This window comes from Mus musculus, chromosome 13, assembly GCF_000001635.26.
Source record: "Mus musculus strain C57BL/6J chromosome 13, GRCm38.p6 C57BL/6J".
NCBI classification, from domain to species: Eukaryota; Metazoa; Chordata; class Mammalia; order Rodentia; family Muridae; genus Mus; species Mus musculus.
The window spans coordinates 47,679,472-47,691,826 of NC_000079.6; positions in this window are offsets into that span (position 1 = coordinate 47,679,472).

A 12,355-nucleotide genomic window follows, 5' to 3' on the forward strand; every position below is an offset into this window, starting at 1 on the left:
TCAAAGGGTCATGGACTCTGTGGACCTTGCCATCCTATTTTCATAATCGTGTCCCCAATTAGAGTGATACAAGCGAGATGCAGACTCAAGCATTTGCCATCGAATGTCCCTTGTAATGGAGGTGAAAGAACAATGCCTGTGGACCAGGGCTGCCATTCATGATGGCCCCCATGCAAAGAAAAGGAAGGGACAGTGAGCTGCTTCTTTATTGTCCTTTGGGCAGTAGCCATCTGAGTCATAGATGTACTGAGATAACTGGAGTATGTGTGTGCTCACAGGCATGTGTGTGCACAGATTACTTAAAGACTAATTTTTCCACTCCCTTTTCACCTCCACAGTATAATCCATTTATTTTACACGGAGCTTTCCAATTTAAAAAAGACCTTATTTGGCAAAAGTGCTGAGGTAATGTCACCGAGAATCAATTCCTATTAATAAAATGCTAACATGAAGAGAAATTCAAGGGATTCACTGTGCTTGCACGCAATGTCAGAAGATCACACGAGCCATTCACAGCCACATACAGAAGTGAAATTAGAAGAAAACGTGTGAGCATCACTTAATCATAGTGATGCTATTGTTTTATGCTGGGACGGAGTCTTCTGTAGCCCAGGCTCATCTAAATTCACTGTAGATGACCTTGAAATTTTGATCCTCCTGCCCCAGGTTGCTAAATGCTGAGGTTTTGGGTATGAGTAACCATCCCTAACTCAATGAAGCTATATCATTTCTTTGTCATAAAGTATTTCCACGCTGCCATTAGTTTCTTTAAAGCTGGATTCTCACAAAGAGATAAACAACAGCAGGATGAAAGAGAATGATGCTGAATTTGGAAGCACTGTGAGGACGTTGAGGAGAATGTAGTAAATCTCTTGGACATAGGCTGAGGTAGTCAGAGCTCATCTATTTCTACACAGTGCGGTTTCGCCAGAGCCATAGAAAGAATATAGATTTGGTTTCATGTCTATTGGTGACTCTGTCCAACTCTAGTCACTGAGGATCTTACTCTGAAACAGATTTGCAGGAGGACTCATGAAGACTAATTGTTACCACGCCAAACTGCTCGCTACATCCAGACCATTGCTTCCCTTGCTATTCAGCAAGACATATTCGATGTAATGGACAAAAAATACAATGATTACAGGTCATGGAAATGTCTCTGATTACAACTGGGTTTTAGAACAGATGATCATGATACCAGCGATGAGGACAACATACTTTGCTGTAATATTACAGAGCTCTCTGGAGATTAGCAGATGTTGAAGGGTGGTGAGCATGAAGGAATGAGGTTTACATAAAACACCTGCTGGCTCCCAATCCCTATAACAAGCTATATCATATCAGTAATCCTAAATCTCTAGCAAAAGGAAAAGAAGAACCTGGATGCTCACAAAATTATGACTTGCCCAGGGTCAACTCTTACATAAAATGTACCCCTGTGGAATGGTGGGGTTTTTGTTGTTGTTGTTGTCTTTTTGTTTTGTTTTGTTTTGTTTTGTTTTGTTTTGTTCAAAGTAGACTATTGGTTCTCCAGATACTGTCAAAGCAAATGTGTGAGAAGCAGGAGAGGCAGTTCTCTGAGCAGACAAGGTATTCATCATGATAAAGCTGATGTGCGGGAACATGAAATTAATTTTGTTAATTCCATATGTGAAAGCAAGATGAGCCGTCTAATATGAGTCCCAGTTGCAGAGGTTGAAATATGAGGCCGCATGATGGGTCATTTGATGCTTAATGTACATCATCACTGCCATTGCATCCCTGGTATAGCATGGATAGTGCTTTCCAACCTCGGTAGCACACACTTGGGAGACTTAAAACAGGTTGAAGCTTGGCTTTCACCTCCCTCCTTATTTAATAGATCCTGCACATACACAGGAGGTTAGCATTCTTAAAGCTGATGTACAACCAAGACTTTGCCTAGCTGATAACAGGGGCAATGTTGGCAACTCATTCAAATCACCTAGGAAACTTTTTAAAATTCCAATATAATCTGTAACCTATCATCAATCAAAGCTGAGCAGGGCAGTTCAGTTTATAGATATTTGTTCAAAGACACCTAGACAATTCCATATTTTGTCCTGGATTAAGAATTATTGGTAAATGTTTTAAAATTCAGTTATTCTCATCTGTCTAAACAGGTTTTCTTGGATCTTGGGAAGCAACAGCATACACGTGCATGAAAATATATGTATATACATACACACAAACACAGACACACATATATGCACACACAGACACATACATAAAATCAGACACAGACATGCACACACACACATGTATACACAGACACATGCATGCACACACAGTCACATACACACAAATAGACCCAGACCCAGACACACACACACACACACACACACACACACACACTCTCCTTTATCATAGATTGGAGGACAGAACTAAAGAGACAATTCTTCAAGACCGATGGTGAGGGTTTGGGGAGTCGGCTCAGCAGTTATATGAGTACATACAGCTCTTCCAGGGGACTCAGTTTTTCTTACCCATGTGGTAGCTCACAAGCATTTGTAACTCCAGGGAATCGGGATTCCCTTTTTTGACCTCTGGAGGCCTCAGGCATGCAGGTACACAGACATACACACAGACAAAATACCCATGCACATAAAATAAAAAATAAACACATTTTGTTTTGTTTTGTTTTGTTTTTTAAATCATAAAAAAGGATTGGTGGTGAAATTGCATTGGACTTGAATGTTTCCATCAGAACTCTAACATCAGCAAATGTTGTCAGAAAGGGCACTGGAGACTTGTTCCTAATTTGCAGAACGAGGGCCGATAGTTGTCAGGTCAGGTTCTGCGAGTGAAAATCTCTCCTCTAGGAGGGACTGTCATTCAGCTGCTCAAATCCTAATGTGCTCGAAAATGCTGATAATGCTAGATTGTCTTTTTCTTTTCCTCGGAGTTAGTTATGAAACATCTAAAACTCATGCACGAGACAAGAGGGAGCTAGCTTATAATTGCTCTGTTGAAGCGTTTTGGCAACTCCGTTTGCAACTGTCAGAATTTGAAAGTCAGCGATTCTAAGATGCCTAGAATCGTTATGTTCATGGATTATGCTGCTGCATCTGCAAACGCCACGTAGGTTTTGAACAAATGAATGACTGGACCAGAGATCTTTTGCTGGTGTGTGTACTAGACACACCAGTGGGTCTTTTCACTCATATAATCTGATCCTGAGCGCAATTCTGTGGCACAGAAACTTTCATATATTTAAAGGCTGGAATGAAAGAATGCTTAAAATCACACAAGTGCATGAAGACAACGTAGGTGTCTGCTCCCTTAAGTTATTTCTCATCAGTCTTTATAGAAATGTATCGTCGTCCTTAACTGAAAATTTATCCCATCCTCTGAATAACTTAAAATTTGGAAATGGTTGTATATAGCTTTGGTTTTGTTCTTCTTTGTTTCTTTATTTTTCAACAGGAGCTCATGTAGCCCAGGCTGCCCTCCCACTTGCTCAGGAGTCCAGGGTGACCTTGAACTTCTGACATTCCTCTTTCTTCCTTGGTGCTCTGATTATAGAACTATGCCAACACTCTTGTTTTATATGCTGGCACTCAAACCTCAGTTTTTGTGTGTGATAGACAAGAACCCTACCAACTGAACTCCATCCTCAGTATATTTTAACATTTGTGTGACTGATTGCAAATAAATCTTATGGTCCTCACTAACCAGCACTTAGGAGAACGGCTTCCTGCTAGCCTTCCCTGCTCCTGGATCCTATGATTTTTCTGTTGGGTCTTTGTAAGATTTTTCCATAGTTAACACAGAGCACACCATTTTGCAACCTGACCAACAGTGAGAAAGTTTCTGCTCTCCCCAGATCCTCAACAGCATTTGTCATCAATTGCTTTCTTGATCTTGGTCGTTCTGTTTGGGTGAGATGAGATCTCAAACTGGTTTTTACTTACATTTCTCTATTTGCTAAGGCTATTGAATGCTTTTAAAGATGTTTCTTGGCCATTTTTAATTTCTTCTTTCTCTGTTCAAATAATGTATGTATGTATGTATATTATATATATGTACATATATATATACACATATATATGTGTGTGTGTATATATATGTGTGTGTGTGTGTATATATATATGTATATATATATATATATATATATATATATATATATATATATATATATATTATTCTAACTCTGTGGGCTTTTGTTTCACACTTTCCTTTGCTGTACAGAAGGTCTCACTTGTCATTTGCTGCCTTAATTCCTGGGCAAATAGGGTTCTATTCAGAAGGTTCCCTCCTTATATCTACATCTTCAAAAGCACTATTAGTAGTTTCTGCATTTCAAGTTTCACATTGTGAGGTTTAAAAAATGTATTTGGAGCTAATTATTGCGCAGGCCGATAGATATGGGTCTCTTCTGATTCTTCTCCACGTAGACATCCAGTTCTCCAAGCATTATCTCTTGAAGATGCTGCCTTTTTCTTCAGTGTGTGTTGTTGACATCTTTGTCAAGTTATCAGAGGGCTGCAGTTATGTGTGCTCATAACTGGGTCTTCTCTTTTGTTCTTTTGGAGTACATGTGTGTTTTTGTGCCAGAACAAAATACCTTTATGTTTTTTATTGTTGTAATTCTGCAGCCTGTCTTTAAATCTGGAATGTTAAGTCTTATAGCCTTGTGCTTGTTGCTTTGGCTATCTGAGGCCCTTTGTGGTTGCATTGGAATTGTAAAGTGCCTTTTGCTGTTTCTGGGAAGAAGGTTATGAGGACTTTGTTCCCCGGGTGTCTACTTTGGGAATTTCATGCTTTCCTGGATCTATAACTAGGAAAGCCAAGCACCACTGTAAAGCATGAAATAGACAAGGGTTAACATTTATTTAAGGATGTCTTTACTTATTAGTTCATCCTTTAAAAAGTGCTCAGAAAATTTGATCTACTCAACAAATCAAATAAATATTCCTGTGAGGTAAAATTTAACTGATCAATTTCCCATATCATTAATACATAGCAATGTATCATCCATGCAGCCTGCAGTTGGGAAGGGTCAGTAGATAATGACCGTAATGAAGATTTAAAGGTATATAAGTGCTGCCTATGACAACTCTGCTCTTTACATTTTTATAGTCTTATATATGCATAGAGATACATTGTAAAGGAGGAAAAGTAGATCTTATTGAAGATTGTGGTCTTGAAGAAGAAATAAGGTTGTTATGAGATAGGTCATAATCCATGGCTTCACAAAGAATCCTCCCCAGGATGCGGGGAGGCTATCCTAATGAGGGCATCTGGAGATAGCTGCACACTCTTGGTTAATGACCCCTTTACTCATCTTGATCCATCCCCATGCTATTTGGTATCCTACTAACAAGACAAACATATCTGTTGAATAGGAGATCAAAGTGAGCCTTATAGGTCTAAATGAAGATGTTGTCAGGGCTTCATGTGTTTCTGTAGGACTTGGGGTGGGATCTTGGGCTTTGGATTTGTATTGGCTAGTTTTGTGTCAACTTGACACAGCTGGAGTTATCACAGAGAAAGGAGCTTCAGTTGAGGAAATGCCTCCATGAGATTCAACTGTAAGACATTTTCTCAATTAGTGATCAAGGGGGAAAGGCCCCTTGTGGGTGGGACCACCTCTGGGCTGGTAGTCTTGGGTTCTATAAGAGAGCAGGCTGAGCAAGCCAGGGGAAGCAAGCCAGTAAAGAACATCCCTCCATGGCCTCTGCATCAGCTCCTGCTTTCTGACCTGCTTGAGTTCCAGTCCTGACTTCCTTGGTGATGAACAACAGTATGGAAGTGTAAGCTGAATAAACCCTTTCCTCCCCAACTTGCTTCTTGGTCATGATGTTTGTGCAGGAGTAGAAACCCTGACTAAGACAGGATTGTTTAGCTCAGAGAGAATGTGTGTATGGCTTGGGTAGTGGCCTCCCTCAATTTAAAAACAAAACAAAACAAAACCATGGAACAGCTCTTTAACCTTTATCCATAGTCACTCTTCCCTCTGACCATAACCTGGAGGGATGGTTAAATTGCCCCACTTGAGTCATTCGAGATCATCTATCCATCTCAGGGATGCTGACTGAATCTGAATAGGTTGAGGGTAAGGTCAACATACCTACATGCCTCAGAAATGAAGATGTGAATAATATGGAGGAAACAGTGGTCACTATTTTACCTAAAATGACTTCCCTTTATCTATCATCCTTTCGCTTTCTCTCTTTTAAGACATTTTCAGATTTACTGTGGTGATAGGTGGGTGAAAATATCACATACTTACTACAGCCAAAGGTAGCATTATTGACAAAAGAAACTGAAGATCTGCAGGAGTTTCTATGATTTAGAGACAGGGAGCTTGAGAAGTTTGAGAAATTCTGAGCCTAGATCAGGTGTAACTCCCAGAAAGATGGAGAGTGAAAGAGGGTCAAGGACCAAGTGTTTCTCAGCACGGGAGAGACATTCAGAGCCCTAGAAGGGGAAGAGGGAAGTGTAAAACCCTGCCAGAGTTCTGTTCCTCTTCTCTGGAGTGTGTGTTTTCCAGGGACGGGGGGAGGTTGGGGAAGGTGTGCAGTCTACTTTCCTTTGTGGATAGTGAGGTGTAATCCCATGGTGGTCCTCAATGCTTAAGAGCTTGACCTTCAAAATAACACTCAGAGGAAGATGAAAGGAGGTCTGAGTTGTGGAGAAATGAAATCTCTCTTATTTTCTTTTAAGCTTAGGTCTCCCCAACCACACCTGTACCACTATCATGTGCACTCTGGAGTATTCAGAACTAAGGCACTTCTGCATGCACACACACGGAGAGAACAGGAGTAGATGAGGCCATAAGGCAGTTATTCTGGGTCATACTTTCTCTGTATTTTATGTCCTTTAGTACTCTCCCTTTATTATTAGGTAAATATCGGTACACTTCTACTTCATAGATGACTCTTGAGGAACACAACATTTGAGAAGTAGCAGTGAGAGAGCGGAGTCACAGTCTCCAACGCCATAATTTCTCCGTTGCCCACTCCAAGTAGACAGCAAAGCATGTGTCGGTTGCATGTTTATCATGTTTTGAAGCAAAGAGGTAGGCAATTCTGAGCATTCACTAGTTTTCATTAATATTCTTAACAATTTTTAGGAACAGCTCTTGGATATAGAATATAATAAATGCTAGCATCAGTATGAACAGTATTGATGAAAATGACAACTGAAGCTGTTATTCCTGCTCATAGAAATATAACTTCCATAGGTACTTATCCATCTCTTATACATGCTCTGTGTGTGCAAGGGCATAATCCCTTGTAAAGGGCCCCCAGTGAATATTCAAAGTGAAAAGGACACGGATCTGGCCTCAAGGATCACGTGGTACAGCAAATGATCAGGCAATTAAATATATAGTGGGAACGAAGGTCGTCTCTGCTCACTATGCTGGGACATAGGCACAAACTGTTATAAAGGTGTTTCCTCTGAGGTGTCCAGGGATTGAATCACGCTATGGAACCTGCTTAATCACCAGCTATGACCTCTTTGTATGATAGAGAAAACAAACAAAAAACAAAACAAAACAAACAGAAAAAAAAAACAAACCAGAGATGAAGCCAGGAGTCGGCCAATAGTGTGATGTTGATGGCCAATAGTGTGACGTTGATGGCCAATAGTGTGATGTTGATGGCCAGTAGTGTGATGTTGATGGCTAGTTCATGAGATTCCCTGGGGTTCCCGTTGCCCACATGCCACAGTGAGTCATGACCAACTAAACTTAGCAGAGTGGACTTCAGATCACTATAGTATTCTGAGTTTAGTTGGTCACCAAACATATGATCATTGTCTATAGGTAAAACTTCTATAACAGATGAATTATAATAATAATGATCCTGACTCCCAAAGCTATCTGTCCCTGAACTGTTATATACTCCCTGACTCATAAGAGACCAAGTGACAGGTGAGGGTTTATCTGTTTCTCTCTTGACCTAACTCTCAAATATAAGTTGACTTATATCCGTTGGCTTGAAGATGGGTGCCATGGAGCCCTGTGAATGTCAGAGCGTCATTTTGCCGAGACAGTTCTTGCCTTCTAGCTTTAAGTGGGTTCCAGGGATTGGACTCAGGTCTCCAGGACTGCTGACTGCTCAGCGAATGCTTTAACCCACTGAGCCATCTTAGTGGTCCCCTCAAAACATGTTAAACATTAATATGGCAAGAAGAAGGCAGGGGGACTGCCGGAAGTTCATGTCAGCCTGGGATGCTGATTGAGACCCTGCCTCAAACAATACCAAGGGAAAATAGCTGCACTGTATTACCTGGAGGTCAGGATTTAATAAGTGGACTTTGCATGTGTGTGTGTGTGTGCATGTAGTGTGTGTGTGTGTGTGTGTGTGTGTGTGTGTGTGTGTGTGTGTAGGAGGATGTCTGGTGTCCTGTTCTATCACTCTCTTAATCCATCTGATTACCTTGAGACAGAGTTTCCAGTGAGCCTGGAGTTCAGCAGGCTGACAGCAAGCTTGATCCTCCTGTCCTTTCACTACAGGCATGCCCAGCCTCCCTGGTTATTATGTGGGTGCTAGAGGTTTGAACCCAAGCCCTTTCTGTAGCCATGTTCCAACCACTGAGTCATCTCCTTAGGCCCCCAAATTGATACATTTTAAAAATCAGTTTTCTCCCCAACTTCTAATAGCAGGCCAACTTAGATAAGTCGTTTCGTGTGTTAATTAGGAAGTAATGGTCTTAAAGGGAAAAAGACAAAGAATTAGTCTGGCTAGGTGAATAGATGTCTTTAGATTTTTAATTGAAACCAGTTCTGCTTTCCTCTTTTCTAAGATGGGACTCTGAACACAAATGAGTTTCCTCTCAAAGGGAACTCCGCAGCCATTAGCTGTCTCTTCTGATTAAGGTGATAAAAGTAACAAAACCCAAACAGCCATACTTGTCTGAGCCTCTGTTTTCTCTGGTGAGCAGGCTGTGGTGGCTCATGACATCTCAGCTAAGTGGAGCGCTGAGCTTTAACCCCTGGCTTTACACTCTTTAGTGCTTATTGAACATAAAGAGTGGAAAGAGGGAGTCCGTGGTGAGTATTCTGATGTTTGTAACTGGGTTGGGAGCTATCAGAAGAGAACACTTTCAGACACCAAGTTCCAAATGCCTAGCCATCTCCAGTTGCAGACATCCAGCAAGGCCCATGGTAATTTACTCTGAAGCTTCAGTCAAAGTCTTAGGAGCTCATGACCATATGGATGTGGTGAATAAGGTAGGGAAAGAAGGAGGAAATGCCTCATATTCATCTCAAACTTGCCTTTTGAAGAAGTTGATTGTTTTTATTCAGCCACAGAGAAGAATGGGATTATGCCAATTTTAAGGATTTAGAAATTTGGGTGGAAGCTGAGATCATTCAATTTGGTAAAATTCTCCTGAATCAGAAAGGTAAATGTCACACTTTATATCCTCTACGGCTCTGTTTCATACACACACACACACACACACACACACACACGCACACACACACACACACATACACACACACATATATATATGACAGGAAAAGAAGTGAGCCTATCTAGTAGGAGGGAAGGGGACACAAAGGACAGTTATGGGAGTGAATGTGGTCAAACCACAGTGTGCTAGGGTGAAACTATGGCTGTGTATAAATTTATGCTGAGAAAAGGCAGTGTGTGATTTAAAGAAACAGAAAGATTTGGAGAGAATTAAGAAAGCGTTTTGTTTTTTTGTTTGTTGTTTTTTGCATATTTTGTGTCCAAGCTACCTTGAGCATCTTCAGCCTCACTTCCTTTCTTCCTTCGTACACTGTGCCCTGGGACAAGGGAAGAAGCAGAGTTTGGGAGGAGAGCATAGGGGCCACGTTTTATTTTTGCCTTTGTTCAGAATAAAATTACTGGTCCAGGGCAGGAGAGAGGACGTGGACTGGAGGTAGCAGAACATGAGTGGGGCCAAAGAAAAGGCTCTAGGTCTCTGTTCTGTGGAGGAGTGGGGAGGGTTAGACCATCAAAGTATAATAGTGTGTAGTTTCAGTACTAGGTTAGAAAGAGGCTTGTGTTCAGTATGTGTCTATGTCCCCTACACTGACCAGCTGTCCTGTTCATCTGCTTGGAGTGTTAATGTTTTATGTAGACTGTCACATTGTTGGTGTATTGTTTTTAAGACTTTGGTTAAATGGTACTGAGTTCTAGTCAGGAAATCTCCACTGATATCCTTAGTGACTGTGTCTTAGTTGCTGTCCTCTTGCTGTGAAGAGACACCATAACCAAGGGAACTCTTATTTAAAAAGCAATTAATTAGGGCTTGCTTAGAGTTTCAGAGGGTTACTCCACCATTGGTGGTGAGGAGTGTGGTAACATTCAGGCAGGCATGGTGCCTGAGAGGTAGCTGAGAGCTTTACATCCTGATCTGAAGGTAGTGGTTGGAGAGGGAATGTGGAGGGAGAGGGAGAGGGAGGAGAGGGAGGAGAGGGAGGAGTGGGAGGAGAGGGAAGAGAGGGAGGAGAAGGGGGAAGAGGGGAGAGGGGAGAGGGGAGAGGGGAGGGGGGAGGGGGGAGAGGGGAGACGGGGGAGGGGGGAGGGGAGAGGAAGAAACAGACAGACACTGACTCTGGGCAGTCTTGGATTTTTGAAAACTTAAAGTTCATCCAAAGTGATCTACCTCCTCCAACAAGGACACACTTCATCAGTTGGGACCCAAGCATAAAAACATATGAACCTACGGGTTGGTGACAATGGTGGGTTGGGGGACATTCTCATTCAAACCATCATGGACTGCTTCTTGCTCTGTTTATATTTCTTTATATTTTACCTGTTTTATAAGACTCACTTGCATGGGAAAAGGGAATTTATATATATGCCAGGCAGTGAAGAAAGTAATTTTTAGTTTTCCGTATTTGTATTCAGGTGTGTGTGTGTGTGTGTGTGTGTGTGTGTGTGTTGGCCAGAGGACAACCTCAGGTGTTATTCCTCATGTGCTGTGGACTTTAGTTTTCCAACAGTCTTTCATTGGCTGGGAGCATATCTATTGGGCATCCACCAGCCTCTACGTACTAAGCACTGGAATTATATATATAGGCCAGTTTACCCACCCTTCATCCACATTGGCTCCAGGGGTTAAACTCAGTGTCTCCAGATGTTTGCAAGACAAAGATTTTATCAACTGAGCCTTCTACTTAGCTCCTCATTTAGTTTTTAAAGACAGTTTTGGGTGTGTCCCTGGCTGGCTTCATACTAACTAAGTGAAGGATGACCTTGAACTACTTCTACCTTCAGGATACTGAGTTTACAGGCATGCATCTCCATCCTTGGTTTATCCAGGATCAAGGAATAATATCCAGAGCTTTGTGCATACTAGGAAAGGTCTACCAATTGAGTTATAGCCCCAATCCTGAAGCCATTATTTTGTTAAGATCTGAATTTAGTCCAACTGTTTGTCATTTGAATTTTTTTTTTTTGTCTGAGATGTACTTTTGAAGAAAGGAAGGCCCCGAGGGTCATATTTTCTTAAAACCAAACATACACTTCCATTATGTATTTCCTTGTCTGAAGCGAATGCCCCAGGTATTTACCTGGAAGTGAAGAATAATTATAGTGGAATGCGTTTTATTCCAGAAGGACTTCCATGGTTACGAGCTACTTATTATGTACAACTCAAGTTGATTTCTTTTCTTACCTCTATGAAATAGTAATAGAGTTTTATGCCTTTCTATAACCATAACGTAATGATGACCTGAAGTAGAGGGAAAATTTCCATAAAGCGTTAAATGATTCATAGCCACTTTGTGAATTGAGATCCTTATTACGTCTTCTAAAACGGGAATGTAAATGTGCAATCATGCTGGGGCCAGGACTTGGCAGATCTTGACCTAGCTCATTGTCATCCGTATTCTCCTCCTAGTAACTGGGATCAGAAGGAAGACTTACAGGTTTAACATAGTACACCGGTGTCTTCCTACCTAGTCACTTGGTAGAATAATTTAGTGGATTCTTCCACAGTAAATCGGTTTATCTACAAATTCCCTGGCTGGCCTCCTGCATCCTAACTGAGCATAGAATTGTATCTTTAAAGATCCGCAAGTGAGAGGGCCCGATGCCTCCTGAACAGTTCAGTGTGACATATGGTTTTATATGTGACAATTTTATCTGCAGCTCACAGTATCTGCAGAGTTGAGCTAATGTTCTTGTGAAAACAAGAAGAGATTTATACCCAAGAACTAAAGGCGAAGAAGAAAATCTTTTCAGCTACCATATGTAGAGTACTCGAAACTGTGCATAAATAGAAAACAATATTGACGTCTTTGCATCTATAATTTTAGGAACTTTTTTTTAATATCTAGCAGCTATACTCAAACTCTTATGGTGATAAGACTCACAAGCACAAATTCCTACAGGGTGGTGGCAGGGGG